Raw genomic sequence first — 26,337 nt, forward strand, 5'->3', positions numbered from 1 at the left:
TTTCCCTTTAAAATGGATTCCTGGACAATGAAAGAAGAGATTTTGGTCTTGTCATGTCATGACATTGTTCTAGATTTTCTCCTTTACTTGTACTTCCTAAAGAAGCTTGAAAAGAGCAGTTATTAAAGGCACATGCTATGAAGTTACTGTAAATCAGATGCTGCTGTTTTCACTTTTCTATCTGTATCCTAACAATCTAAGAAATAAAACTGCTATATAAAATCTTACATTTTTTTCTGCTAAAATCTGTATGAACAGATGCTTTATCCAAAACTCAAATGAGTTCAAAGTCAGTCACTCGAGTTTGAGACCAGAAAAAAAAACCTTTCCTTAAGCTACCAAGCTACAATAAGAAGTTTTATGTCATAAAGACTCAAAAAGACTAATAACTTCAGTGGTTCCTCCCAGGGATCACTGGTTGTATTGCTTTTGATCTTCTTGGTCATTTTTGCAGGTTTCGATCTTAGAATAAAGAGTTCTTTCCCTCAGAAGTCATCTTGTTTTGCACACTCATTTTCACTTTTGTGCGCTGCATTTGCCAGAACATCTGATGCCTTGGTACTTCAGGCAGCACATGCTGAAGGTGATGACTTCAGCTGACAGTGTACAAAGATCTGAGCTCTGACCTCCATATTTGCTAAAGAAGACAGAAATGTGGTGATCCATATTTTTTAAATTTGACTGTTTATTTGTACAGATGATCTTTTTCAGAAATCTGAAATAAATAAGCACCAGTCAGGTGATCAGGGATTCCCTGGAACTGTAAAAGAATTTCATCTCACTTTCCCCCTACCCAATTCAGAGACTGGAGGGTTTCTGTTCTCCACATCCTCGCTTAGCAGTTGTGACTCCTCAGTTGTGACTTAGCTGGAGAGGTCTTTTCAAGTGAACTAGTCTGCAGAATTCTGCTAACAATTCCAGGCAAATTAAGGGAGTTTTCCAAAAGAAAGCACTTTCAGCTGAAAGTGCCAGCCATCTATTATCTCTGCTCATTTAACTTCTAGAATTTCTTAATTGTTCAACAGATACAATAGAATCAAGCACATTGGGCTTCAGCAGTGTCAGCAAGGCAATGTATAATACACCAATCCATCAGTATGAAATGAAACGTTAAATTTGGGAAAATGTCATAACAGACGTGAAAGGGCAGCTGTATTTCAAGAGTGCCCTGAAAGATGAAAGCAGCTGAACAAGGGTTAGGAAAATACAATCAAGAGATTTGAAAATGTGAAGATTCTATTCTCTTAGACTGTTTCTTAGACTGATTTCTTAGACTTAGAAATCTCTGACGGGCAAGAGATTTCATGTGAAACTGTTAAAAAATTACTAGTGAGTTACTACATCTCACCAAGAAACATTAGCTTGATGATCAAGCTGGTTTTAATTTCCTGATCCCATCCCATTCTTATTAATGACAAGTCCTCCAACTCCCCTCAGTCATTTATTTGTGGTTCTATCATTCGTACAAATAGTTTTTATATCTCCACTTAATCATTAGTAAGTCAACAATATAAATTCATTCCTTTTAATATGCTTCATCAAATAATTGCTCCAACCTTCAATGGTTGCATAAGAATGCAGGAAGGAGAGAAAAACTGTTTTTCTGTCCCACAGGAATATGAAAATCTTCTGGCCCTAATTTGGAATGGGAACCCAAAATCTCAGCAGAAATACTAATTGGGAAGTAGCTCTTAAGTGTTTTGCTGTGTTTGTTTCTATTTTACAAAAATAAACAGTTAAACTAAGCCTGGCTGTTTAAACCAAAACTTCAGATAAAAGTTATCTGCATGGTCTTTTCCTGTATTTGAACAGTAAACAAACAGTTGTTGAAACTAGCCTTTTCCTGCAGGAAATTTACTTCAGCAGCTCAGCCGTTTCATATGAAAAAAAGTTTTGTCCAAGCCTGTCTTGGGTTAACATTTGCACTCTAACTGAAACCTCCTCTCTTGGAGGCATGCTGCTGTAGAGATATAAGCATGAAATTATATCAAGAGTCAGTGTCAGTGGATCCCAATAGTGTAGAACAGACTTTGAGGTCTGAGCAGATAATTTCAGCAGAAATGCATTCAGAAATAATTGAAATAGAATTGGTCACAATATAAACAATGGAAATTTCCACAACGACCTCCAACATAACTTCTAGCTAAACAGCTAACAAAAAAAAAAAAAAAAATCCTTGTCACTCTGAATATGAAGACTGCAGAGAGTAATCATAGGAGTCAAATCAAGCTGCTGAAATATATTTAATATATTTAAAGGTCAGGAGAAGACTATCTGTGCTTCCTGTGTCCTAGAAATGCAACAAGGAGTTTTGCCAACCAAGACAAAGTTTATTTTCTCTCTTCACCTTCCTGTAGAATGGTTCCTCATGGTGAAATATATTAAACAGTGAAGATCTGTATGTTATAGTAGCTTTGCTTCTGTGGTCATCCCTTTATTTGATGTGCAAGATTCCCATCTTCTACATATTCCTATCTTCTCTGTTTATTTCCTTTGTTTTTGGCAAGCTGTGTTTCAGTGATGGCCAGGAATCAAGCTTCCTTGCATACCACTGCACAGCTGGTCTAAGCCCTTGTTCAGTGAGATGTTTACATTTGTAAATGTCAGTTGTGTAATGAGCTTCACTTGTTTTAAAGCTGAAATTTTAAAGCTGTGTCAGTACTCAGATGTGTTTATGCTTAAGTGATTCATGGAGGAGGTTCAGGGAGCTAGTTGGTGGCTTGCTTTACTTTGAAATAACATCAAATCAATAGGATTAACTAATAGGACATACTGGTTTAATCTGGTTCCACAAATCATACATTCTCATATTTTAACAACTTCCTCTGATTTATTGTTGCAAACAGAATAAATTCCAAAGAGGTATATATAAACTCTGTATGTGAAATGTATTTAAGCATATTTCAGGCTTTTAAAGGGCCAGTCACAGAAAGCAAGAAAGATCTGGGAGACTCAGCAGAGAGAATTCAAATATTAAAATGGGAATAATCCTAGAGAACCATTTAAAATCATTTCTCTAGCTACACAAATAGCCTGCGAATAAGAAATAGACCTTCCCACTTAAGAAACTTAGTTTTGCCTGAGCGTATTCAGAAAAATCGAGGTATTCTTGGTACATTACTAGATGGAAGTGTCAGAATTGAGAATTACATTAAACAAAGGGTGGAGGTGCATGTGAGTGCACATGAAATGGGTGTTCTGTCCAGTCATCCAGTCATAGCATACAATGTCACTTATATTCAAACAGTTCCAAATTTTACATGATTACTTTAAGGATTTAAAATTTTACATGATTACTTTACATTATTATTTTAATTTTACATGATTACTTTAATTTTCTTCAATTAACAAGTCCAAGTACCTTTCATCTAAGAGCTTAAAAATGCTACATTCTCTGAATTACTGTTGTTGATTTTCAGGTTTTGATCATCAGAAGAGCTCAAGAAGCCTGGCAGGAATTAATATGCTGATATATCAAGGAGGTAAAAACCTAGAAAAGCTGGTCTAGTTACTTGAGTAATTGACATGACCTAGTGAATTCTGTATTGTGAGTATTGACCCCCTGCAATTTTATATTACAATTCATAACTAGGAAGAATATAGAAAATAATTACATAACTAATGATATACAGGTTGTATGAGACAAAAACTGAAGAAGAATGATTACACATATGGAGGGAGCAGATAAGACAGTTGTACACCCAGAGGACTCTAGCCAGTTGGGAAATTGAATGCAGTCAAGAAAATATTACTTTTTCTGAAAAGGATATGTGAAATTTATGCATGTATAGGAAGAATAAAGAAATTTTTTAGTTAAAAGGAGGCCTCTACATTAGCAGCAACATTAAACATTTTGAGTAATGTTTACTGATTATGTAAATACAAATTGTCAGTGTGACATTGTTGCTAAAAAGTGATATTTGATACACATAGGGAAAATAGTAGAGACAGAGAACTTCTGTTCCCTTTATACCTCTAAACAATAATTAGTACTGCAAAATTGTTTTTGAAACAGAAAATGTTTCTGAGGAAGGAGAAGAATGTTTATAGGTTAAGGAAACTTGCCTTGTAGAGAAAGACACAGAAACACACTAAGTGAAGAAGAAAAACATATGGAAACCTAAATCTCAGTAAATGGAACACAGATTTGACAGTGTGACACTGCAGCCCAGCACTGACAAAAGCCATGTGGGTGGATGCCTGACAAGGTCAGGATATTAATTTCATTTTTTCCAGAAATCTAATGATCAAGAAGAGCAACCTACTGTGGTCTGTTCTGTGTCACCCATCATTCAACATTTAAAATATATATTATGCCTTTTTTCTAAAATATATGCCATGGCTAAAAAAGAAATTAATGCTGTAATGATGCAATCATTTGCATCAAGCCACCTACTCAAAAGTATCCTGTTATTTTGCAATGAGAATTTATTTCTGGGCAAAGTGCAGCCTTTTTACCATTGTCTCCTGAATATATCTACAGAAAATGCATCCACTGCAGCCAGAAGGACATATAACAAGGATCTTCACACGACATAATTTCTGCATCTTAATTAAGCTTTGTTCCAAATGACCCCAAATGCTCAGAGCATGGCTAAGGTTCAGGCTAAGGAGGAGAAACTGGTCTTGTGTCAGGAAAAGTCCATAGTGCCTCCCACTTCACTGAACAGAAACTATCCTACAAGATCCTAAATCTCCACCTTGGTGAATGAAGGTAGATTTCTGAACCTATATGATTAATACCTGTTATTTCCACCACTGACATCAAAGTACTTGTTGATGAAATATTTTCCTACTAGATTATAGGATCACTCAACAAATGTAGATAGATTATGCCAGAACCATGGACGGCATATCTTATGAGTTTAGTGAAGAGGGGAACACAAAAATTTTGCCTCTAAAACGTCTTGCTGTCTTCATTTTAAAACTTTTGTGCCATTCTCTCAGTTTGATTGAAAACTGAATGGTTTCTATAGCATGACCCTTTCTGATTAATCACTCAATCTCATTTTCCTCTTCTGAATTGCAATAGCTTGTCAGAGAGATTCATTCTAGCTTCCTTTCCATCTTGAGGATTAGCTGTTATTAGTTTTGAAGTGTTTATGCCTTTTTTTCCTGAAGTTGCTTGGTTTTCTCTTTTTTGTTGTTGTTTTTTTTTTTTTTAATATCAACTCATTTACCTCAAAAGCAATCAAATGAACACTCACAATATTAATTATACTATAGAGGCATTCAGGTATTATTTATTCCTGGTAGTAATATTTTTCCATTTTATTTTACTCATTTAAACAAAAGTGGCAGCCTGCAGTACAATTATTGAGAGCTAGAATTCTACAGAAGCACCATTTCATGCTTTTTTTGTTTGCATACTGCAGAACAGTGCCTTTGATCATGTTTAAGAATCACAGAATGACTGAGGTTGGAAGGGACCTCAGAGGTCAGCTAGTCCCAATATCCCTGATCAACAAGGGTCACCAAGATCCAATTGCAGAGGACCATGACCAGATGGCTTTTTAATATCTCAAGGGAGGGACACCCAAACACCTCTCTCAGCAACCTGTGACAGTTTTTGCTTACCCTCAGAGGGAAAAAGTATTTCTTGATGTTCAGATGAAACCTCCCACATTTCAGCCTGTCCATCGCCTCTGGTCCTGTGTCTGGGCACCACTGGAAAGGGCCTGTCTCTCTCTTCTTTGCACCCTCCATTCATGTATCTACAGTCATTGATGAGATCTTCCAGAACCTTCTCTTCTCCAGGCTGAACAGTCCCAGCTGTCTCAGCCTTTCCTCATCCAAAAGATGTTCCTGTCCCTTTATCACCTTCATGATCCTTCACTAGACTCTCTCCAGTATGTCCACACCTCTCTTGTACTTGTGACTCCATAACAGGTCATAACACTCCAGGCGTGGCCTCACCCAAGTAGAGGGGAAGGATCACTTCCCTAAACCTGCTGGAAATACTTTGCTCAATGCAGCCTAGGATACCAGCAGTCTTCATTATGGCACATTTCTTGCATATGGTCAACTTGGTCTTTGGAAGGCCTCCTGGGCCCTGTTCTGCCACATTCCTTTCCAGGAGGTTTTTGTCAGCCCATTTCTGTAGCACATTGAGGTCATTCCAGATAGCAGCACAACCCTCTGGTGTATCAGCCACCCCTCCCAGTCATGTGTCCCTGGCTTACTTTTGTCACCCATGTACTTAGAGAAACCCTTTTTGTTGTCTTTGATGTATCTCACCAGATTCAGTCCCAGTAGGGATTTAGCTTTTCTAATCATAACTCTGCATGGTTGTATAGTGTCTCTGTATTCCTTCTAGGTTACCTATCCCAGTTTTACCCTTTGTATCCTTCCATTTTTGTGTTTAAGTTTGGCCAGGATCTTCTTGTTCATCCACATAGACTTCCCAGCATTTGTACCTGACCTTCTACTCACTGGGATGGACTTCTCTTTAAGTTTGGAGAAGGTGATTCCTGAATATTAACCAGCTATCTTGGGCCACTTTTCTCTCCACGGCATCATCCCATGGGACTCTTCCAAGCAGACATTTGAAGAGGTCAGAATCTGCTCTCCTGAGGTCTAGCATTGTGACTTTGCTTTCTGCCCTATTCCCTGCCTACAGGATCCTGAACTACAGGATCCTGTTTCAGAGTGAAATAGTGAAGATCATAGTTTCTTATCATCCTGAACAATCCCTCCTTGTTATTGAGTATAATGTCCAGCAACACCCTCTCCTCACTGGCTCATCTTTCACATGAGCCACCTCTCATCAGTCCTTTTCAAGACCAATCACTTATGGCCTTCTATGTTGTCCCCTCAACAGATATTGGGGTGTTTGAAATCCCCTATAAGAAGGGAATGGGAAGCAGCGTCTGGTTCTCTGTTGGAGACTTCATCCACTTGTTCTTCCTGGTCAGGCAGCTCATAGCACACATCCACCACATCAGTTCCACTGGTCTGCTCTTTCTCCCTTGCTCGTATGCCCTCAGGTGGGTCATCATCCATTGCCAGGCAGAGCTCTATGTGCTCCAGTTTCTCTCTCACATGAAGGCCAATTCCCCTCCCTTGCTTTCTCAAGCTGTCTTTCTAAATAGTCTGTATTGCCCCCATGCAGGCATGGGGGTCTCTGAACAGCAGGAGGGAAGACTATTCAGAGCTGTTCTCTGCTCCCCAAGAGAGTTATAAACTGGGTATCTCAGAGGTAATGACACCTCTTGGCAAGACTGGGGTAAGCTGCAGAGCAGATGCTGGCTCTCAGGCATGTGTATGAAACCCTTTTTCTCTGAGGTTGGATGACTGATTTCAATAATCAGAGCTACCCAGGGACAGCAATCTCTGAAAAAGTAATGTTTTCATTCACTGCAAAACCTAATTTTGCACCTTCAGTAACTTAAGCCATCCTGGCCTTTATCGTGACAACACTCAGCTTTGCTAGCTGAAGTTTTACCAGTCAGAACCTTGAATCAAATCTATAACTGATTGAGGCCTCATGTCTCTGACCATATTATTCACTGTATCATTTGTGTTCTTTTGTTCTCCTAATCCACTGATTGAAAAAAAACACTTTTTTGAACAAGCTATAAAAAAGCTATTGAAGCTCATAGTAATAACTGTCATTAGAGAAGACTGGAAGCTATCTCCTAAAGCAAGTCAAAAAGAAAACCAAGACAAAGCAGTCAAAGCAAGCCGGTACAGTATAGCATGGAATTCAGTGGAGAAAAAAAGAAAAGTCTCACACAGAAGTGGCAGGACAGGAGACGTAAAGTGTGCAATTTTTTTTCACTGTCACTGTAGAGAAACCACTTTTATTTGGTAATAGTTGAATAATCTCTATCAGTGATGCAATGAAAAAAAAAAATCTGTAATGCTACATAAAAACATTAATTAGCAATATCACAGTTTTGCTAAATAATTTTGCATCTTTCCTCTGTTTCCACATTACCTCAGAAGAAAATGTTTTTTAAAAATGCCAGTTTTAGTCATGAGTAAAACCAGTGAATGCAAGACATAAATTGCTGCAGTTGTATGTGTTGTAAGAGCTTCCAGATGTTGTCAGTTGTATGTGTTGTAAGAGCTTCCAGATACTGTGCTTCCTTTGGAAGTGAAGCTTTTCAAGAACCATGGAGAGATGTGGACTATTGTGTGTGATTGAACATACTCAAGTAGGCAGCAAAATTAAGTTTTGTTTAGTTTAATTAGAGTTAATTAGAAGACACCACTGATGTGTATGTTGGCTTGCTCTTCCAGAACAGAAGGGATATAAGATATGCCTATCAACATTATATTGCTGCTGTCACCAGGGTTCCAAAGTCCCCATCATGACAATAGTTTTGTAAGGTATTGAATACACACTCATAATTTGAGTAACTGAGGTCTAAAAGATTAATTTGAAATTGCCCAGGTATTTGTGGTGCAGCAGACATGTTTCTAACATTCCAGGCTACTGTAACAACTACTAAAATTTTCCTTCTTTTCTGTAATTACATATTCCATTATTGCTACTCAGATCAGTTCTCCAATCACCAACCTTTCATTTTGATACATGCTCAGAGGAGATGTGCATGATAGAATACTGCTGTGCCCTTCTGAATTATGCAAATGGCATCCAAATACATCTAATACTAGCTAAAATGCTTCTTTTCACTTACAATAAAAAGACCAGTTGCTCACAACTGAAAGAGCAACAGAAAATAACAGTAGTCATATTCCAGAGGCATTACAAGCAGATGTAAATTTTTCTACTCTCCTCCCCTCCACAACTTATTTTTTAGAAATTGTTTAGAAAAGAAGTAGCTCTTGGATAAATTTATTTTCCAACATCTTTTCATTCAATTGCATAAATATATACAATACAAACAAGCCTATCATCGCTATTTTTACATGATAATTTTAAGGAAAGTTTGCCACATGAAAGCAGAATTTAAAGATTTTATCTATAACTCCAAGTGCTTTTTCCTTATGCTCTTACTTAAATTTTTCTGCTTTATGTCTGCTCTGGCATGTTGTACTCTTCTGCTGACACCTGATCCACACTCAAACCAGTAGGGTTTGTGAAATTATTAGGTACTCTGCAGAGTTATACTTTTTGGACAATGTAGCAGGTCTGATTACATGCCCACTGGTCTGCAGTGGTACTAACATATAGATGATTCATGCAGATTATTGTTTCATTTCTAACCCACCAAATAAGTCAGCCTTTGTGGATACATATGCAAACAGTAAGAAAATACACCACACCCTTTTAAGGGATCCCTTTTGGGAAACTAAAGTTTTCTCTGCTCAAGACAAGCCTTTTAATATGACTTGGTTCACACAATCCTAGTGGAAATGTCTAACTAAGAAAATAGGCCAGTCAGTTCAGGAAATGTTATCAAACTGAAACCAGCAGTGTTCACCGGTCTTTCCTCATTTTGATTTAAAGAAGGAAGCCACAAGTGCAGTGCTTTAATTCCCAGAAGTTTCTAGGGAGCCAGGCAAATGAAAAGGGAAGTACACACAATAGAGCTTTTTGTTTGCTGTTTAACTCTTGCTTTGTCAGGCACATCTCAAGAAGAAACAAAAAAACCTAATATGATTTCCAGTTCACTTCGTTTTGCCTATTGGTTTTTTTTTTTTTTTTTGTCCATGTATATATGAATAACACTCTTTATACAGGATTAATAACATTTTTGATCTACATTATAATCATTAAAAAGTTAATGCTGTTCTACTCAATTACCCAGAGAAGCAGTTCTCAGTGTCTCATTTGGAAAGATATTGCAGAACTCTGCTATATCATACACTTATCTCAGGAATGTTGCACACCTCCCCAAGGTGCCTGAAATCAAACCGTCTACTGCAAATACCTTCTACAGTAACTTTCATTGGACAGGATGCTGGGCCATCTTGGCTAGACCATGCTTTTGCCAAGAAAGTTTGGACCTGATGATCCTTGAGATCCTCTTCCAATCTGGTATTCTATGAAATATTGTACCAAATTAGTTAAATCACATGATCTTGGCAGGTACAAACACCATCCAATATTTAAATCCTCCAGAATGTGATACAGAGCCACTTCTTCCCAAAGCCTGTGACTATTATCAATGGCTCATCCTCACTTCTTGAGGAAAGAAATAAAATTTTACTTGTTGATGGCAGGGATTTTATACTCTTCTTTACAAAGTAAATTGGTAGTGTCAGCTGAGATGTCTTCATATAGTCAGTGGTATCTTGCCACCTTTTCAGAACAAGGACTGATAACTATGTTGGGACTTTGTCTTGCCCATGGGTAACATGCCTTTCTAAATAGCATGCCTTTGTGTGTGTGCCTCTGTGTGTGTGTGTAAAGAGCATCAGGCTCCATGCACAGAAATGTGTTCAGTAAGCATAGAGCTGGACGTATTTCTGGAACATAAAAGAAAGTGGGGAAGGTCATTGCTTCTTACACAGCCTAGAAGGGAGGAACCAAAGAAGCCTGTCACCTGGAGACTAAAGGAAAGAAGAGCTGACGACCTGTGGGAAGAACACAAAGCAAGGTACTTTAAGAAGGGACAGAGAAAGTGATCTGCCAGCTTGGGAAAGAAGAAAAACAAAAACCCAATCCCACCCTCCCTCATATCTTGCCTTTCCAAACCACACAATTTTGCATAGCATAGCTTTCTTGTTCCCTCCCTTTCTATCCACTCCTTGCAGTTTTACCCTCAGTGCTTCCCACATATCTTTTAATTCTAGCCCTCTTTTCCATTGCTTGCCTGCTTCCCTCCTTTTTATTTGCTTCTCACAAACATTTACCCTTTCAGATTTCCCAATGACCCTGCAGAACCGCAGAACTGTGAAACTACCTGGACTTGGGTGGCCTCACACCCTCTGGAGCAGACTGCCTACAAGCAAGAGTAACCTTCCATGTGTCTGTCCTTGTTTTGGTTGAAGTAGCTTTAATTTTGTTCTTAGTAGCTGCTACAGGGCTGTGCTTTGGATTCAATGTGAGACTGATCTTGATAACACACTGATGGTTCAGTCGTTGCTCAGTAATTCTTACCCTTAACCAAGGATTTTCAGGTTCCTGTGCTCTGCCAGTGAGGTGCTGCACAAGGACCTGGGAGGGAGCATTGCCAGGTCAGCCGACCCAAACTGGCCAAAGGGATATTCCAGACCACAGAACATTATATACAGTAATTAAACTGGGGGAGTTGGCTGGGTGGGGCTGATTGCTACTGGGGGACAAGCTGAGTATCGGTCAGTGGGTGGTGAGAAGCTTGATTGTACATCACTTATTTCTCTAGGGTTTTATTTCTCTTTCTCTCTCCTTTTCATTATTATTATTATTACCATTAGTACTACTAGTGCTATTATTATGTTTTATTTTGTTTCATTTATTTAACTGTTCTTAGCTCAGTCCATGAGGTATAGCATTTTTCCCTTCAATTTTCCTCCCTGCCAGGGTCTGGGAAGTGAGCATGCTTCTGCATAGTACTTAATTGTCAGCTGGAGTGAAAAAATGACTGAGCCTTATGCAGTTGAGCCATCTGCTTTTCTGCCCTGGCTTTCCCAAGTCATTCCCACAGGTTCACTAATGAACATTTCTTAACTCATGGTTTCTATTTCCTCAGTTCCCCAGTTCCTTTCTTCCTCCTTTCAGAGAGTTTTTTTGTCAAATTTACTCCAAAAATACCTTAATACCTTTAATCCTATATGTGTTTGTGCTGCCAGTGTTTCCTTACTGGACCTGCAGCTGAAAAGCAGAACTTACAGGCACACATGCTGCTTAGGTCTTTTTACATGCAAACCTCAGTGAGGCTGGTCCCACCATACTGACCCCACAGGGAGCTTTCTGTGACCTCCATAAAACATGTGCATTGCACTCAAAGTCTGACTGCGTGATTGTCCACTACAATACAAAGTACCTTCTCCTTTCTAAATTAAATTTGCTTTCATTTGAAAGCATCTCAGCTTTAAAAGAGCCTTTTTTAAAAGAAAGATTTTTATGTGACAGCAGCCCATTCTATGCTTTATGAAAGCATTTGCAGTGTTGCAGACCCCAAGTTTTAAACTACCACATACAAAACCTTAGAAGATGTGATTTAAAAATAGAGTTTAGCTGTCATTCTGCAGTCTCATTCTCATTTGCCTGAATTTATGCTTATAGGTTAGAGTAAGACCAGAGAAGATTTTTCTGTGGAACAGCAGTACCAGGTAATTTCTAGGGACTATTAGGTTCTCTTACATTCATATAAGATCAGTAGATTTTAATTCAGGTGTATGAAAAATAACGAAAACTGGGAATTCTACCCTTTACTCTTGCTGGGCATGTTTTCCCTCTCTCCTCCATTATGTGAGGAACCTAATAAACCACCAGGTGGCTTCCATCACACTAGGGAAGACATTCTCTTAGGTATTTTTAATCAGCTTGAATGCACATGGAATCCCCTCCCACCTAGAAGACCACAGTCTTATTCTGTTGCTTTTCCCTCTAGTTCTCATCAAAGCAATCCCGGAGCCTTCTTAAAATTTCTTTGTTTTCAAGCTGATTTTTAATACCTTTCTACTCCTTTCTTCCTTTTATCCCTGTCTGCCCTGCACTTCACCAAGGAAGACCAGAACTTCTTGTTTTCAGCCAACTCTTTTTACACAGTTATTTTAAAATAGCACCTCAAATGTGCTAATATGAACTTTTAGAAACCATAAATCCTGAAATAATGCTATAATTCTGAAAGCCCTTTACTATGGGGTACCATTTTGAAATTCCCATATGACACAACAATCGATTAGATCATCACACATATGACCTAATTTCAAACAAAAATTTCTGCTTAGGAATTAAATTTCATTCTGGAGCAAGATAATATGTCAAGAAGGTTTCCAGAAAAAAAAATTCTTTATATGGCTAGAAATACTTGAATCATTCTATTCTCATTTTTCCTTATTTTAGATGTTGTAATCTCTAACAAAAATGTGAAAGTAATTTCAGTGCAAGAAGAAAAAGAAATTATTTTGATATGGCTGAAAGGTGGATTTTTTTCCCTAAATACAATGTTGTCACCTTGATATGGAAAACTTATTTTAGAGGAACAGTATAATAATTTGGAGAAAAACTGTCTGTCAGAAATATTTTGACTGCTGCAGAGCTCCACCAAACAAGCACACCCATTGCCAGAGTCTCTGGGAATGGTGAGTTAGGTACTGTATTGTCTGGATCTTTTAGAACACAGGATAGAACCACTCATACTTTAACTAACAATTAAAAGCTGGTAATGAGCAGAAAAGCACTATGTTTCTCCTTAGAGAAACTGCACAGAACTGAGGTAATTTCTCAAATTAAAAAAAGCAGGAAGCAAATAATTAAATACAATAAGGGTTCCCAGAATACAGCAGTATCACAGCCTGATGTCCTGGGGGGTCCGTCCGGCCCTCCAGGCAGCAGCCGCCATAGGTGTCCTGGATAGCACTGTGCTGATGAGGCGCAGCCTGCCTGGGCCCTCTGGCTAGCTCTGAGCTGCAGGCATCTTTAGCAAGTACTTGTGGAGTGATTTCAGCTCTCAGTGATTTCAGCTCTGTGCTCGCAAAGTGCCTCGGCAGATGCAGGAATGGAGAGAGGTGAAGGCTGTGTGGAGTTCTGCGGAGATGTCTTTATTGGCAGCTTCTGCAAAGGGTTCCAGTGACAGCTCTTCCGCTGAACTGGGCAGTGGTATGGGTTTAAGTAGGGTACTAGGAGATTGGAAATTGTCCAATAGCTGGGGTCGAGGAAAATACAACCTATAGCCTTACAGAGAGATAACAAGGGGTCTGAGTGTGGAAGAGGGGCAGCTTTCTTCCACTCATCATGACTCTGCATTTCTTTTCTTAGGCTAGTGACCGCCATGGAGGCCTTGCAGGGCCTCTGACTGCTACAACTCCACTTTCTGTATTTAGTAAAAATGCATGTCCTATAGTTCTTTTGAAACAGTGGACAAGGCATGAGAACATAGTTAACACAATCACAATTACAATGAAAATCCACAAAATTCCCTTAACCAAAGATGCAACCCATCCCGTTAATCCCCACTGACCAAAAAGGTCATTGACCCAGTGTGGGTTGCTTTCTACTTTAAGTCCTTCACAAGTTCCTTCAGTTTCTGGATGTTTATGTGGATGGATTCCAAGCGTGAAGAGAGGTTGAATCAACACATCCCTTCAAAGTCTTCGCAGCCATGTCCGTGTGCTAGCAGTAGGAAGTTGATTGCTGCTCGATTTTGAAGTGATGCATGTCTCGTGGTTTCTTCTTCCTTTAAAAGATCACTTAGGGCAGCAGAGGTAGCATTGGCTTGCTTGCTGAGCCAGCACCCTAAGTGATTTATTTCCCCAAGAGCTTTAGCTGCAGCTACCCAGGGTAGGAACAGGGAGACTGCAATCTTTTTTGTTTTGTTCCAATTGTATAATTTTGGATCGCAATTTTCATCAAATTCCGTGTAGGATCTTTTGTGGCGTTTTAATTCGCTTTCTTTTTTCCAATTATGTAACAAGGTAATATTTGGAGTGAGGGTGGAAAGTTTTCCAAGGTTACAGGGACCTCCCTGGAGGCGGGAGGGAATCCCAGCCCATACTCTGTCACTGCAGATGAGAAGCGTTCCCTTGGGCAATACTTTGGGGTGGAGAGAGGATACAGAGATCACCCAAGCAGTGTAATTGCACCAATCCGGATAGTTACAGGCTTTATTAATGGGTGATACGTCCTTTCTGTACGTGTTTTTTGTCTGGTCAATTGCTCTTTGGACGTCTAAAGTAAAATTTGATGCAGTATGTTGCCTTGGAGGACCCCAACAGGTCCAGTTCTTGGCATTCCTCTTGAGCATTGGGCAACATTTTTGTCCACTCGTCCCAAGTATCTACCATGTTGGGGTCTCTTACCTGTGGTGCGAAGAAGCTCTGAATTATAGACAGGCCAATCATCTGCTACAAATGGAATCCCTACTAAACATGTGGAAAGTGGGTTATCAATGCTTTCCATGGATAAGCACATGTTATCCTGTTTTAATGTTTTCGCTAAGGTTACCCAAACATTGTGGTTAGGCTGTGGGCTAATCCAGCCGAAGGTATACGGTACGTTGAAGAATATCCAGGCAGCGGTAAGGACAGCACTGATGGAGATAATTTTCATCTTTGGATAAGGATGGGGCTTCTGATAGGGAATATAAGCAACATTTGTTATCTTTATGGTGGTAGGAGAGGGTTTTCTCCCTTGTTCCGTTCCTCCTTTCCTTCCCTCCCCACTTTTTTTTTTTTTTCTATAAACTAAATATGAGGGAGTGGGTGTAAGGTTACAGGTTTTTGGTAAGAGTTAACAAGTTACGAAGGGAAAGCAATAGGGTTTTTTAGGGTAAACAAAATTAATAACATATCATTCAGAGAACAATTTTTGTTCAGGCTGTTTCTAGCTTATGGCTTAACTGCTACAGCAGAATCTTTTTCCACTTTCGGTTTTGTCTGCTGTCACATAATAGGATGGTCTTTTCTTCTCTATGTGGACATATGGCAATGTCTTCGTCTCCAGGCAGAACTTGTCTGATTTTGAGGAGGTCTTGTATTTGACTCCAGAAAATTCTTGTCACTGTTTGTGGGAGTAGTGTTTGCATTGCCTAGGTATGGTTTTATGTTTTTTCCTGGGTACCATCTTGGACCCGATGGAAGTAGAACACATGCATACCCTTTACCCCAAGTAATCAACTGGAAAGGCCCAGAAATTTGATGTGTTTCCGGGTCCTTCACTAGCACTGGTGGTTTCTCAGTGAGCTTTGCTTGGGTGGTATTTGCAAAGTGGCGAAGTATTGGCGGGTCAGGCTCTGATGTTGTACCATTTAGGAAACTGATGAAGTAGAGAGCCTTGCAAAGTCTCTCAACTGGAGATATGATTTTTGTTTCTCTTTGCTGCTGATTGAGGACTCTTTTGAGGGTTTGATGTGTCCTTTCCACGATTGATTATCCTGTGGGATTTGCTGGTATACCTCTCTTGTGTTCTATTCCCCATTCACTGAAGAACTCTCTTAATTTTCGAGAGGTATAGGCAGGTCCATTGTCTGTTTTGATTTGTTTTGGTACTCCCAGGGTGGCGAATGCGAGGAGGAAGTGCTTCATGGTGTGCTGTGTAGTTTCTCCTGGATGAGCTAATGCAAATATTGCTCCCGAAAACGTGTCGACCAATACATTTTGACCTTCCAAAAGGTGTGAAGTGAGTGCCGTACGTCTGCCACAGCTGGCAGCAGTTCAGTCCTCGGGGATTGACTCCTGTCCCCATCAAGGGTATCTGGTAATTTTAACAGTTTGGACATATGGCGACAATAGCTTTTGCTTGATCTTATGGAAGCTTGAACATTCTAATAAGGGCAGGTACATTTTGATGGTAAAATGCGTGTGACAACTTTGCCTGGGCAAAGATGTCAGGAACGTTAGCAGTATCTATTGCCATGGCCAATGCATCCATTTTCCTATTCCCTTCTGTGATGAAACCTGGGAGATCAGTGTGTGACCTCACATGCATTATATGGTAAGGTTTCTTTCTGTGAGAGATTAAGCGTGTTAATGCCGAAATCAATTGATGTAACTTTGGATTGGAAACCTCTTTGAGAAGAGTGTGTTCTGCTCTCATAGCTATACCTGCAACATATGCAGAATCTGTGACCAAATTAAAGGGTTCATCTTTGAATTTCTCAACAGCTGCTAATTCTGCAATCTGTGGAGATCCCTCCACTATTTGGATATCAGATTGCCAACTTTGAGTCTTAGGGTCCTTCCAAGTCATTACAGATTTATGGGATGACCCTGAGCCATCTGTAAAGATTGTTAGAGCTTTGAGAGGTGTTTTACTTCGGACTAATTTTGGGGTCAGATTAAAGACTGCATTAAAAAGTTTGTGTTTTGGGATATGAATGGAAATTTGGCCTGTATAGCTGTCTAGGGTAAATTGGAGGTTTTCATTGGTCTGGAGCAAATGTTCCAGATCCCCAGTGGTTAGTGGCAAATATATGCATGTGAACTCACACCCAAAAAGGGAGCGGAGGCGAGTTCTGGCCTTTTTTATTAAATGTCCCATTATTTCCTGGAAGGTGGTAATTGTCTTTGAAGGTTGGCTGTTTGTAAAGATCCATTCCAGTATCAATAAAGGGTCTCGGAGTTGAAGATCCCATTGGAAGATCAGTCCATAGAACCGGGGTGCTTTTCTGAGGATGACAAACTGGAAAGGCAGCTTGGGCTTGAAGTGATGGGCTTGGCGTGAAGACAGGGCTTCTTGGACCTTGGTGATGGTGTCTTGGGCTTCTGTTGTGAGCGTGCATGGAGAGTCTAGGTCTTCGTTGCCATGGAGAAGGTTGAACAGGGGAGCAAGGTCCTCTGTTGTAATTCCTAGCAGGGTGCATACCAGGCTGATGGATCCGCACAGACTGTCTAAGTCTCTCAGGGTTTTTGGGTCGTCTCGGATAGCAAGCTGCTGGGGTACAATTGTCTTTTCTCGGATCAGGAATCCAAGATATGTCCATGGGTTGGGGTATTGTATTTTGTCCTCATGGATCTCAAACCCTGCTTTTTCTATGGTTTCAATTGTCCCTTTAACTGCTTTTTCTAAGTAAGTTTTTTCTGATGCACAGACAAGGATATCATCCATATAGTGGTAGATGATTGCATCTGGAAATAGGTTCCGAACAGGAGACAGGATGTGAACGACGTACCACTGGCATATGGTGGGTGAGACTTTTAGTCCTTGGGGGAGATCCAACCAATGGTATCTTTTGAGTGGAGCCTCTCTGTTAAGAGAGGGAACAGAGAAAGCGAACTGTGGAGCATCCTGGGGTTGCAACAGAATGCTGAAGAAGCAGTCCTTAATGTCTATGATGGCAAGTGTCCAGTCTCAAGGCAACATCGATGGTGAAGGCAGGCCAGGCTGGAGGGGGCATATGTCCTCGATGACCTCATTGATTTTGTGAAGGTTGTGGAGGAGCCTCCACCTGTCCATCCCAGGTTTTTGCAGTATGAAGACTGGAGAATTCCAAGGGCTGGTGGTCTTGACGATGTGATCTTTGGCGAGCTGTTCTTCCACAAGTGCTTGTAGTGCACGCAGTTTTACTTTAGAGAGGGGCCACTGGTCAATCCAGATTGGGTCTTGGCATTTCCAGGTGAGCCAAGGGTATCTGGTAGTGCGCGCTCCTCAGTGGCCCCAGTCAGAAATCCTGACTGGGAATACGTAGGGAAGCCCACCATTGGGATAGAACATCCCTTCCCCAAAGGGTGATGGGGGGCTCTTACCACGAATGGGTGGATGGTTGCCAGCTTGCCTTCCAGCCCTTCGACAAGGATGTTGTGCTTGCTTCGCATGGACACTGTGGCTCCACTGATCCCTGAAATCATTCCTACTACCGGTTGTAGTCCCCAGTGTGCTGGCCATTCCGAGCAAGCGATGGTGGTCACGTCCACACTGGTGTCCAGCATCCCTGGTAGTTGGAACTTTTCTCCTCTGTAGGATAGACCGCACTCGATGGTAGGCTTGCTTGGTCCTGCAACTTGTGCCCACATTACTGTCGGATTGAGAGGAAGCTGTTCCCTGTGATTCTTTGGGAGTAGAAAGGCTTGTGCGGTAGGAGTTCCCTTTGAAAGAAAAAAATGGTAGAGCAACACAGCTGAACAGAGATTTCTTGTCCTGGGTGCACTGTTTGTACCTCTGGAACAAGAAAGATTTCCTCTGGGCCATGGAGAGTGTCCCCTATAATTAAGATGTTAAAAGGACCACCTTTTGGCCCATGCTTGCCTGTGGGAACACGATAGACATCCTTATTATTAAAGTCAATGGATAAAGCAGTTACCAACTGGCGCCGTGTTCCCATCTGTATCTCTCCGTGGGTTGGATCCTCTCCATGTGGCCTGGAATCTGTTGGGATGACGTGTGACTGGATCTGGGTGGCTTTTGATTTGCTGTCTTTGTGTGCAGCCTGGCTGCGCTCTGCTGGAGGTTTCCCGAACGCTGCTGGTATCGCTGCTGGTTCTGGGGTCTTTGGTAGGTGTAATGGGGGTTTCAGGTAGGTGACCTGTCTGGACAGTCCTTCATGAAATGTCCAAATTCCCCACAGTAATAGCAGCGGTCCTGGTCTTTGGAAGTTACTACTGCATACACACCAGAAACTCCTTCTGCAAGTCCCTTAGAGACTGCTTGGGCCACTGTGTTTTCAGTGGACAGATGACGTGTGCAGCTTTCCACCATTTGCTCTGTGGTGGGTTCTGTATCCAAGGGTAAGGACCTCAGAATTGTTTTACATTGTTTGTTTGCATTTGACAAAGCAAGCTTGCACAACAGTTCTTTTCTTGCTTCTGTGCTCTCTATCTGTTTTTCCAGAGCATCTTTAAGTCTGTCTACAAACTTGATAAAGCTTTCATCTATTCCTTGTTTAATACTAGAGAAGTGTTGGGTAGGGATAGAGTTATCTGGGGTAAGAAGCAATGAGGTTTTTGCTGCAATAGCCAAATCTTGTAAGGTAATCACCTTAGGTAAGGTGTTAGCTTGGTCAGAGGGTTTCTGTAAATCCCTTTCTCTGGCCAGCTGTTGGACTGTAAAATCTGGCTTATTTGCGTCTTGAGCATAGGTGTCTGATAATGTTTTTAATTGCCTTTTCCTCTGTCTTTCCCATAGCATATATTCTGCTGGGGAAAGAAGGCACTTGGCAATGTTTTTAAGGTCATGAGGGACAAGAACATGCAAGGAAAAAAGTGCTTCAAGGAAGTTTCTGAAAATATGTGAACTTCTACCATGTTCTTTGGCTATATTTTGTAGTTGTATCAGTTCTTTATTTGTGTTAGGTTCCCACATTGTTCTAGTAGTGGCCCCCCCTCTTTTCCCCTTTATATAATTTACTAGGAAGGCAGTAATTCTCTGAGCTAGTTCCCAATCTCCTGCCCAAGTCACTTCCGTTTTAATTAGAGCCCATGGATCAATTTCATCTATGTCAGATTCAGACTCACTGTCATCTGATGAGGTGTGATGAGGAGGTGCTCTATGCTTTTTTGGGCGTGTTGGAGCGACCTTTTGCAGGGGTGTGGGGGACTGGACAGAGTGTGGAGGGTTGCCGTTAGGGAGGCATTGAGGGTGGGTGGGTGGATGCATTGCTTGGGAATGCAGGCAGGGGAGAAGTGGGGGAGAGGAGGCGGCATGGGGAAGAGGGGATGTGGCGGGCTGCACGTCGGGCTGCACGGCGGGCTGCAGGGCGGTTTTGGGGCAGGGCAGGGCAGACCCGATCGAGATCGATGGAATTTTACCTGAGCATGGGTGGGGGGGGCAGTGCGGGCACCATGCCGTGCTTTGCATAACCGAGGGGGCTGAGTTCTGGCTTGCCACATCCGGGGTGGGGGCGGAGGGATGGGGGGATTGGAGGGATGGGCGGGCTCCGCGGACCCTGCGGGGGCAGGAAGGGTGGGTGGGGGTGACGCGGTTCCCCTGATCCCCATCCCAGGAAGGAGTGAGCCAGCAGAGAGAGGACTGTTATCTGAGAGATTAGTATTTGAAGGACCTGCCATAGGAGATAAGTTTGGAATTTCCTCAGCTGCTGTTAAGCTGCTTGTGTTAGCTTTTTCCATCACTTTTGCGATATAGTGAAAGAGAGGCAGGAATTTAGTAACAGAGAAGTCTTCTTTGGTTTAGAAAACATATATTCTTGTCCCTACTAAGTCCCAAAAAGAGTCTGAATTAATCATGCTTATGTTAGCGTCTGGAAACTGAGAAAGGATCCATGTTATAATTTTTTTCAAGGTAGCTTTTGAAAGATTGCCTTTAGAGAAAGAAAAGTTGTTAGCATTTAGGATTTCTAGGATTTGTAAATATATATCTCTCTCGTTCTGGGATTGTTTTAATTTTCTAGAGTTTGATCCCATTTCTGTAAGTTCCCTTGCCCCCCCACCCCCAGCAGTGAAAAAGAGAAAAAAAAAGAAAAAAACCCAAAAAGGGGACCCATGATTAAAAGTGCACAGAAAGGCTGTTTTAAACTTACACTTTTTTCAGCCGAAACTGGGTCAGAGACTGCTGGGTGGGTGGTCTGCTTTGTCCAGCTCCTGAGGACTTTCGTCCCAGATGGTGATATTCAGGTTCGTTGGACACCTCTTCCAGATAACTTCTTCTATAATGGAGAAGTTACCCTCAGAGGGTCGTGGCGAGCCAAGGCAGTAACGATCCACAAAGGAATGCCGCTCTCAGGAGTACCAGGATGCCAGTTCTCCCGTTCAGGCTGCCACATATCGCAGCCTGATGTCCATGGGGGTCCGTCTGGCCCTCCGGGCAGCAGCCACCATAGGTGTCCCGGATAGCACTGTGCTGATGAGGTGCAGCCTGCCTGGGCCCCTCGGCTAGCTCCAAGCCACTGGCTACTTTACGAGCACTTGTGGAGTGATTTCAGCTCTTAGTGATTTCAGCTCTGTGCTCGCAAAGTGCCTCGGCAGATGCAGGAATGGAGAGAGGTGAAGGCTGTGTGGAGTTCTGCGGAGATGTCTTTATTGGCAGCTTCTGCAAAGGGTTCCAGTGACAGCTCTTCCGCTGAACTGGGCAGTGGTATGGGTTTAAGTAGGGTACTAGGAGATTGGAAATTGTCCAATAGCTGGGGTCGAGGAAAATACAACCTATAGCCTTACAGAGAGATAACAAGGGGTCTGAGTGTGGAAGAGGGGCAGCTCTGGTCCACTCATCATGACTCTGCATTTCTTGTCTTTGGCTAGTGACCGCCATGGAGGCCGTATAGGGCCTCTGACTGTTACACAGCAGTACGTCAAGAATGGAAGCCTACAGGAAAGATATTACTCAAAGAAAGAACAAATGTGGAAATACTTGTTATTTACAAAAACATGTCCACCTGGACTATAAAAGTTTTTAGTTAATTACACCCCTGATCTTTTCGATAAGTGTGTTCCTAATTTTATGCAGAAATACAGATTTTCAAGGATATAATTCAAACAAATTGATTTAAACACTTATTTAATTGCTTAGAGAATTACAGCTCAAGTTTGGGATTTTTTGTGAATACAAGGGATTTGTTGGCTCAAATCCTATTTATGGCTTTGTTCTCTTTTAAAAAGCTCATCCTAAATATATACTTCAATTAAAACTCAAGTTCTTTTGGAACTTGAGTTCTAACTATGAAGTGTGAGAGGCTGAGGGGTTCCCATACTTTGTTGAAACCTCAAAATCAGACAGCTAAACTCTGTCTCCAGAAACAGCATAGTAATAATGGAAGAATCAGTCTTCCCATGAGAGTTTTTCACTTGAGAATGAAACCAGGAAATGCAAAAGAAGTGGAGGTTTAGAATGACTCAGAAGTGATATCTGATTTGATCCCATCTCTCTACAAAAGCATCAAATATTTGGTCACTTCATCTATGTTTGTCATCTGCCATTACACCTAAATGCAACTCATTCATATGCAGGACAGTATTCCTTCTATGTAGGTATCCATGTCATTTAAAACATTTTATTGATACAGTCAATTACACAAGTCAGAGGACTTGCTAATCTGATTCTACAGTTTGCCAAATATCTACTCAGCTGCCTAATGTAGCTTTTCTCTAAAATTTTACTAAACAAAACCAAACCAAAGAAACTATCCCAAATAACAAAAAACCTCCACCAGAAACAACAAGAAACCACACATACCAAAAAAAAAAAAAAAGAAAAAAACGCAAACAAACAATAATCTCCCACTACATAAGAGTAATTCTTAATTGCTTTGATTAGATTATGGTAACTTTCCTTGCCACAACCTCTGGTCTTTCCTGCAATGGGTTTTTGCTGTAGTTCCAGAGGACATAGTAAGTCTCAGCTGAAACCTTGAACAAGCTATGTCCAGCTCACCTGCAACAGCATAGTTGAATAAATATTTAGCTCTGACAAAAAAACATTTTCATTAATGAGCCCCCACTGGAATTTCCCCTCTGTCGCTTGCACTGTTGTGATAAAACAAAATTAATTTTACAAAGCATTCCATCTGGCAACCACACCATTTTAAATTATTTTATTACTATAGCATTGAACACTTGAATACCTACAAACTTTGTGAAAAATTTAATGCAACACATATCATATGGAAGAGAAATAGGGAGGCTACTAGGAGGTAGCAACTCCTGTGTGCCAACAGCCAGGGTATCCAGCCAGCACTTCAGGACACTAAGTCAATATCTGTGCTGTTGTTTGGAGTTGCATGGGAAAAAAGGTGTTTGATTAGGCAAGCTTTTAGCTACACATATCAGAGATGAGGAGTTATAGAGAAATATTTCTTTAATTTGTTTCTGTCCTAGGTTGAAGCCAGTCTTAAAGAACTGCTTAGGTAAATGACACTTTAATTGCATCTACCCAGTTCTAACTGGAAAGAATCTAGAAGTAGCTAGAAAACTGAAGAAGTACATAAACTTTTCAAAGTCAGCTACAGCTATAAAGTAATTACCTGATATGCATTTTAAGTGGGAGAACAGAACCTGATAGAGATCTCAAGTGACATTTCTGATTGACTTTGTATATGGAGAAAATCAAAGAAATTGTCCTGGAACTGTGTAGTTAGGGTGGCAATTTGCAGCTTGTGTCACCAGTACAGTATAGAAAGTAATAAATAATGGGGATAGAAAACCCATGGAGAAGTGTGGGAAGAAGAGGAGAAACACACCTGACAACATTTGAAAGGCTGAGCCCAAAGTGGAATTTCTACAGGGCCCAACCTGCCAGCCAGAACTTTGCCACATCAAGTGGTTTTATTAAGTCTTCTGTCTGCCTGGGTCAAAGCGCCAGGCTGAACAGCATTAGAGGCGTAGGGGCTTGATTTCTGCTACTGAGTGAGAGTGTTGTTCAACAGAAATCATTATCTGCTTGCAATACCCACACCTCAAGGAAGCTTTCCATTTTATCTGACTCAGTGTTAGTTCTATTCTTCTGTCTACTCCACCTAAATTCCCTTTACTAACTTCTTCAAAGAGGAAAGTATAATTTTTTTCCAGACTATGAGACAAATTAAACCCTTAAATCTAAAATATGCTTGTTAAGTGAAACAGCTACTGATATTCCTGATAGAGCTACCTAGAAAATGTCTTTTTGCTGGATAAACTTCAGTACATACTTCCATCTGCTTTTGCTTTTCTGCCAAAATACTTCTAAAATAGGCTGGGATGGAGAGTTAAGCAATTATTTTTCCATTCAGATATTGTGAGTTTGCAGGCTCCACGTTGGGCAACTCCCTGGGGGCTCCCCTGGCAGGGGAGACCCTCCTGGAGCAGTTCTGTGTCAGGAATGAGAGACACATTGGACTTTTTCGGTCTTCAGCTGCTGTTTATTGTTATCTTATCAAAACTTCAGCACACTGCCTGCACCAGATTCTTCTGCACACAGGAAAAACAGCACAAAAATGGCTAACAATTGTAGCAGTCAGAGGCCCTGCAAGGCCTCCATGGTGGTCACTAGCCTAAGATAAGAAATGCAGAGTCATGGTGAGTGGAACAGAGCTGCCCCTCTTCCGCACATCAGACCCCTGTTATCTCTCTGTAAGGCTATAGGTTGTATTCTCCTCGACCTCAGCCATAGGACAAATCCTGATCCCTCAACATCCTATATAAACCCATACCACTGCCCAGTTCGGCAGAAAAGCTGTCACTGGAACCCTTTGCAGAAGCTGCCAATAAAGACATCTCTGCAGAACTCCACACAGCCTTCACCTCTCTCCATCCCTGCATCTGCTGAGGCACTTTGCGAGCACAGAGCTGAAATCACTAAGAGCTGAAATCACTAAGAGCTGAAATCACTCCACAAGTGCTCGTAAAGTAGCCAGTGGCTCGGAGCTAGCCCAGGGGCCCAGGCAGGCTGCGCCTCATCAGCACAGTGCTATCCAGGACACCTACGGTATCTGCTGCCCTGGGGGCCAGACGGACCCCTGTGGACCACCAAGCTGTAATAAACAATCTTTTGTTTCAAGGCCTTTTAAGTCTAATAAAAAACTAAGCTACCCAAATAAGAAGTGACGCCTAAATTATTTTCCTTTCCAATCCAATAACTGACCCCTTAAGACCCACAATGCGGATTTTTCTACCCAATTACAAGATACCATCTAAACCCAAGAAGAAGAAGGAAGAAAAATGAACTCGAGACAGCACCCTATATCCTCCATCTTGAACCCATCTATAACATACTGAAAATCCTAAAACCTAAATTTCTCACCCATGTGACATACTACACTACTCTCTACAATCTCTACAATCTATTTCACACTTTTGTGGTTTCTAGTTTACCTTGAGGCTTTGGAAGTTTTCTCCATGAATGAGGGTCAAAGTCAGTGCTCCCCTGGGGGTCAGGACACCCCAGAGCAGACAGAGAAATATTCCTGGTGCCCTGGGTTTCCACAAGGTATACTCACTTTTCTATCTTTTTAGAGTAAAAAAGGCCAGACAGTTCTCCCATTTTTCCCACTAGATTGTGCTGCTCAGACATTGCCACCCAGGTGTGATGGTACACGCACCTAATCTGGGAGGTCATGGCCCAAGTTGACTCAAATGTGCTAGGCATTTGTTGTTTGCATTCAAACTGCATCATTACTGAGGCTCTGTAGTTTATTGACAAAACCTGCCCTACTATTAGGCAGAGAACCAAGTTTACTAGGGGACTCAGGAACCATAAATCAGTTTATAATAGCCTTGCACCAGTTTTAGATCTCTTTTTTCAGGTCCATATGTTCCAGTGTTTAATTTTACATAGTTCAGTTGGGTTTGTCACAAACACACACACATCCCAGCAAAAAAACCCAAAAACTATTGCAGGAAAAAGAGGTTTTGTTTCCTTAATTTCATGGGAAACCCCACAGCTTCTAGTTCTCTAAACATAGTGAAGGCACAACATTGCCTTTGGTGTGTGTTAGTATTCTTACTGGTGTGTAAATCCCAAGGGAGTGAATTCCCCTATTGCAGGGGAACCTGGAAGAGCAGCAGAAATTTCAGGTTTTTCCTCACTTCTTTCACAAGTCTGCCCATACTTTGGTGTTGTAGTAAAAATGGTGAAGCCTCTTTTGTCAGTATTAAGTACCTTCCTTAATGATGAGGAGATGGTAAGACACTATTGTTTACAACCTCAAAAGGTAAATCAGTGTACTCAAAGCTGTAGCTTTGTCTTCTTATCCCTGTCTCCACAGAAACAAAACAGGTAGCTCATGAGGCTGACTTCAAAGCAACAAATATTGCAGAGAATTTGCTTCCCATTGTCTGTACAATATGGCAACTTTGAACTTGAGTTGTCAAATCCAGGGAGAGCCTTTCTTAGTTTAAGGACCTGGCTTTTCTGTTTGTAGTCTTTGCTGTAACTTTTGTTGATGACTCAGATGATGTCCATTTTTTGGTGAAACCTGC

Source organism: Vidua chalybeata, chromosome 1 (genome assembly GCF_026979565.1).
Source record: "Vidua chalybeata isolate OUT-0048 chromosome 1, bVidCha1 merged haplotype, whole genome shotgun sequence".
NCBI lineage: Eukaryota > Metazoa > Chordata > Aves > Passeriformes > Viduidae > Vidua > Vidua chalybeata.